This window comes from Cucurbita moschata, unplaced genomic scaffold, assembly GCF_002738365.1.
Source record: "Cucurbita moschata cultivar Rifu unplaced genomic scaffold, Cmos_1.0 Cmo_Scf00145, whole genome shotgun sequence".
Taxonomy (NCBI): domain Eukaryota; kingdom Viridiplantae; phylum Streptophyta; class Magnoliopsida; order Cucurbitales; family Cucurbitaceae; genus Cucurbita; species Cucurbita moschata.
Genome location: NW_019268661.1, coordinates 48,608 through 54,774, shown reverse-complemented (window position 1 = coordinate 54,774; position 6,167 = coordinate 48,608).

Below are 6,167 nucleotides of genomic sequence, written 5' to 3'. Positions count from 1 at the left end.
TTTCACCTCGGCCATCAATAGGTTTAGCCAGGGCGTTTATAACACGACCTAAATAAGCCTCGCTTACTGGTATCTGAGCAATTCTTCCCGTTACTTTTACAGAACTTCCCTCTTGTATCAGCAAACCATCACACATTAATACAACACCAACATTATTTTATTCTAAATTTAGAGCTATGCCATTTATTAGGTAGAATATATAATTTTTAGAAAATACTAAATATAAATATATATAAATATATTAAAGAAAGTAAATAATATTTCTAGAAATATATATATCAATATGAAAATGAAAAGAATGAAATTATTTCATGTTTAAATTATAACATTTTCAAGTTATAAAATTTATTTATACTTTACTTGTTTTCTTTTATATTTGATAAAACAAACACCATACTAAAACAAATTGAAAAAATTAGAAAAGACACGAAAAATGCGATTCTAAAGCTAGAACTAAATATTAGTCCTAACAAAATAAGTGATATATTAGAATCTCCGAAAAGCGATTCTAAAGCTAGAACTAAATATTAGTCCTAACAAAATAAGTGATATATTAGAATCTCCGAAAAATCTTTTAAAGATATTAAAAAAAAGAAATGTACGATTAATTCGTAAATTGCATCATTTTCTAAAATTTTTCGTTGAAAACATATACATAGCTATCTTTCAACGTACTATGAATATCCCGAGGATTCATGGTCAACTTTTTATTGATTCAATAAAAAAAAAAGACTAAATCCATTTCCAATAATGAAGCAAATCAAGAAAGAATTGATAAAACAAATCAAAGTTTCATTTACTTTATTTCAACTATAAAAAAGTCACTTTCCCATATTAGTAATAAGAATAGAAAGGTCTTTTGGGACTTATCATACTTGTCACAAGCATATTTATGTTACAAATTATCACAAACTCAACTTATTAACTTATCTAAGTTAAGACCTGTGTTTCAATATCACGGGAACATCTCTTTTTCTTAAAAATGAAATACAGGATTATTTTGGTAAAGTTGTTGGAGCACACGAAATATTCCATCCCGACTTAAAACAAAAGAATCTTCAAAATTGTGCAATGATGAATGAATGGAAAAACTGGTTAAGGGGTCATTATCACTATGATTTATATCCAATTAGATGGGCAAAATTATTCCCACAAAAATGGCGAAATAGAGTAAAGAAAGATCGTATGGTCAAAAATAAAGATTTTAAACAATGTTATTCATATGAACAAAACAGATTAATTGATTACAAAAAACAAAATGATTTTGAAACCGGCTACTCATTACCAAATAAAAACGATAATATTCTAAAAAAATATATCTATGATCTTTTATCATATAAATCCATTAATTATGAAGATAATAAAGATTCATCTATTTATGAATTAGCAGTACAAGTAAAAAATAATCAAGAAAGTTCGTATATAAGTACAACACAGATAAATGGAAATTTTTTGATATACTAACGGATATCCCTATCAATAATTATCTAATAGATAATTATATTATAGATCGGATAGATCGGGAAAAAAATCTGGATAGAAAATATTTTGATTGGAGAATGCTGCATTTTGGTCTTAAAAAGGTCTTAAAAATAAGGCCGATATTAGAGTCTGGATCAATATTGAAACTGACACGAACAGTAATCAAAATACTAAAACTGGGGGTAATAATTTTCAACTAATTGAAAAAATCTATAAGAAAGATTTGAATTATCTCACAATGAATCAAGAAATCAACCCATTGAACAATAAAAAAAAATCTTTTTTGTTTTTGATTGGATGAGAATGAATGAAGAAATACTAAGTCGTTCCATATCGAATCTGGAACTTTGGTTCTTTCCAGAATTTTTGATATGCATGATCCCGCGAATTACTTCTGACAAAATGAAGAAATCATATTGAAGAACCATAGCATTTCGTGATTCATTGGTAAATTCACTTTGATTCTCTATCAACCAATAATGTGGGACCATTAACATGGTTAAAGCTAAACCGTTTGAAGTCCGGACGCAGCATGGTACTCTTTCTACTACTATGTTAATACATAAATCGTTTCAAATAGTTGGGATTTTTTTTATCGATATAGAACACTCATACTACTATGTTAATACATAAATCGTTTCAAATAGTTGGGATTTTTTTTATCGATATAGAACACTCATGTCGATAAAATGATTTGAACTGAACCCCTTTATAATTTTTTTGTAAAAAAATAAAAAAAATGAGGGTGAAATCCTCATTTTTTTCTTTTTTATCCAATGCTGAATCGATGACCTATGTTATGTATAAAGTAACAAAAATTCTTTGGATTTCAAGAAAAAAAGAAACAACTTTGCTGACAATTGTTTGTTTGGTCAGAAGAGTCCTCCGAATATTCGGGTCTTGGATTAATGATCAATTTGATTTTTTCTTTTTTATTTTTCTTTGTGGAATATGAATAGAGAAAAGAGGATAGGCTCATTACATTCAAAAAGATATATGGGAATTTCCCAGAAATAATTGCAATAATTGAGCGTGAGAGCCAAATGAATCGAAAGATTCATGTTTGGTTCGGGAAGGGATCGTCGAAGTTTTGAAATGAATGGAAAGACAATCTACTTTCATTAAGTGATTTATTAGATAATCGAAAACAGAGGATCTTGAAAACAATTCAAAATTCAGAAGAACTCCGCGGAGGGGCCATTGAACAGCTGGAAAAAGCCCGGGCCCGCTTACGAAAAGTCGAAATGGAAGCGGATCAGTTTCGAGTGAATGGATACTCTGAGATAGAACGAGAAAAATTGAATTTGATTAATTCAACTTCTAAAAGTTTGGAACAATTAGAAAATTATAAAAATGAAACTATTCGTTTTGAACAACAAAAAGCGATTAATCAAGTACGACAACAGGTTTTCCAACAAGCCTTACAAGGAGCTCTAGGAACTCTGAATAGTTGTTTGAACAACGAGTTACATTTACGTACCATCAGTGCTAATATTGCCATGTTTGGGACGATGAAAGAAATAACTAACTGATTAGTCCTTCTACAGTAGGCATTATTTTTTTTTTGTTTTTTTTTTTTTGAAAAAAAAAAAAAAGAATTACGAAATACTCATGGTAACCCTTCAAGCAAATGAAATTAGTAATATTATCCGTGAACGTATTGAGCAATATAATAGAGAAGTAAAAATTGTAAATACCGGTATTGTACTTCAAGTAGGCGACGGCATTGCTCGTATTTATGGTCTTGATGAAGTAATGGCAGGTGAATTAGTCGAATTTGAAGAGGGTACTATAGGCATAGCTCTAAATTTAGAATCAAATAATGTTGGTGTTGTATTAATGGGTGATGGTTTGCTGATACAGGAGGGAAGTTCTGTAAAAGCAACGGGAAGAATTGCTCAGATACCAGTAAGCGAGGCTTATTTAGGTCGTGTTATAAACGCCCTGGCTAAACCTATTGATGGCCGAGGTGAAATTTCAGCTTCTGACTCTCGGTTAATTGAATCCCCCGCTCCTGGTATTATTTCGAGACGTTCCGTATATGAGCCTCTTCAAACAGGACTTATTGCTATTGATGCGATGATTCCTATCGGACGTGGTCAGCGAGAATTAATTATTGGGGACAGGCAGACCGGTAAAACTGCAGTAGATTATTTCTTATCCACCATAGAACTCAACAGTTACACCGACCTGTTCAACACTATACTTCGATTCTGCTCTTCGAAAAGGAACATCGGCTCTAACAATTCCGTCGCCGTCTACCAAAACAACCGGAAATGTTTCAAAAAAGGTCGGCATACGGCGTACAAAAAGTTCGCGCCCTTCTTTATCTCTAAAAACAGGGTGTCCTAACCACCCAACAGCTATTCCATCCCCGTTGTCCATGGAACCCGCTCTGAATAATCCACCTTTTGCGGGATTATTCCCGATGTAATCATAAAAAGCTAATTTTTCAGGAATTTTAGACCAAGCTTCTGATAAACTTTGATTTTCGGCTAGCCCGGCACTAACCCTTCGATATATTTCTTGCTGGAAGTATCCCTGATCCCATTGATAACGAGTGGGACCAAATAATTCAATCGGGGTAGTTGCTGAACCATACCACATAGTTCCAGCAACAACAAAAGCTGCAAAAAAGACAGCAGCGATACTACTCGAAAGGACGGTTTCAATATTTCCCATACGTAATCCTTTGTATAGACGTTGGGGCGGACGAACACTAAGATGGAATAGGCCCGCTAATATGCCCAATGTACCTGCTGCAATATGATGAGAGGCTATTCCGCCCGGAACAAAAGGATCAAACCCTTCGACACCCCACGCAGGATTTACAGCTTGTACCCTTCCGGTTAATCCATAAGGATCGGATACCCATATTCCCGGACCATACAATCCGGTTACATGAAATGCACCAAAACCAAAGCAACCCAACCCTGAGAGAAATAAATGAATTCCAAAAATCTTCGGCAAATCCAAAGAAGGTTTTCCTGTACGTTCATCACAAAATATTTCTAGATCGATGGAATAATAAGTTAGAATTCATTGGTTGATTGTATCATTAACCATTTCTTTCTTTTGGTGTGAGGAACTTATTATGAATCCACTGATTTCTGCCGCTTCCGTTATTGCTGCTGGATTGGCCGTCGGGCTTGCTTCTATTGGACCTGGGGTTGGTCAAGGTACTGCTGCGGGCCAAGCTGTAGAAGGGATCGCGAGACAACCCGAGGCGGAGGGAAAAATCCGAGGTACTTTATTGCTAAGTCTGGCTTTTATGGAAGCTTTAACAATTTATGGACTGGTTGTAGCATTAGCACTTTTATTTGCGAATCCTTTTGTTTAATCCTAAAAAAAAAAGTTCCATTCGAGATTGGACTAAAAAAGGGAAGGAAGAAGGCGAGTCAGTATGCTAATGCCTCATCCTCAAATCAATCCTTCCCATAGGTTATTGTCCCAACGAATAAGTAATTGTAGGAGTGAAAGCTTCATATAACTCAAGCATATAATTTGAAAAAGCAAGAGCACCAAGTCCAAGTAAATAAAATACGCTATTTAGTAGTTAATAATCCGAGTGATTGGATTTAGATCCTATTCCTGGTAGGAAATGAGATATTCAAATGATTTATTTTTTATCGAATGACTATTCATCTATTGTATTTTGATGAAAATAGGGGCAAGAAAGCTCTATGGAAAAAAGATGGTTAAATTCGAGGTTGTCTAACGGGGAGTTAGAATACAGGTCTAGGCTAAGTAAATCAATCAATAGTCTTGGTCCTATTGAAAGTGAAGGATCAATTATCAATAATATGAATAAAAACATTCCTAGTCATAGTGACAATTCTAGTTACAGTACTGTTGATGATTTAGTCGGCATTCGGAATTTCGTATCTGATGACACTTTTTTAGTTAGGGATAGTAATAGCAGCAGTTATTCCATATATTTGGATAGTGAAAATCAAATTTTTGAGATTGACAATGATCCTTCTTTTGTAAGTGAACTAGAAAGTTTTTTTTATAGTTTTCGGAACTCTACTTATAAAAATAATGTATCTAAGAGTGATGATTCCGACTATGATAGTTGGAATAATCACATTAATAGTTGCATTGACAGTTATCTTCGGTCTCAAATCTGTATTGATAGTTACTTTTTAAGTGGTAGTCACAATTACAGTGACAGTTACGTTTATAGTTACATTTGTGGTGAAGGTGGAAATAGTAGTGAAAGTGAGAGTTCCAGTATAAGAACTAGCACGGATGGAAGTGATTTAACTAGAACGGAGAGTTCTACGGAAAGTTCTAATGATCTAGATGGAACTCAAAAATACAGGCATTTGTGGGTTCAATGCGAAAATTGTTATGGATTAAATTATAAGAAATATTTTAAATCCAAAATGAATATTTGTGAACAATGTGGATACCATTTGAAAATGAGTAGTTCAGATAGAATCGAACTTTTGATTGATCCAGGTACTTGGGACCCTATGGATGAAGACATGGTCTCTTTGGATCCCATTGAATTTCATTCGGAGGAGGAACCTTATAAAGATCGTATTGATTCTTATCAAATAAAGACAGGATTAACTGAGGCTATTCAAACAGGCACAGGTAAATTAAACGGTATTCCCATAGCAATTGGGATTATGGATTTTAAGTTTATGGGGGGTAGTATGGGATCTGTAGTAGGCGAG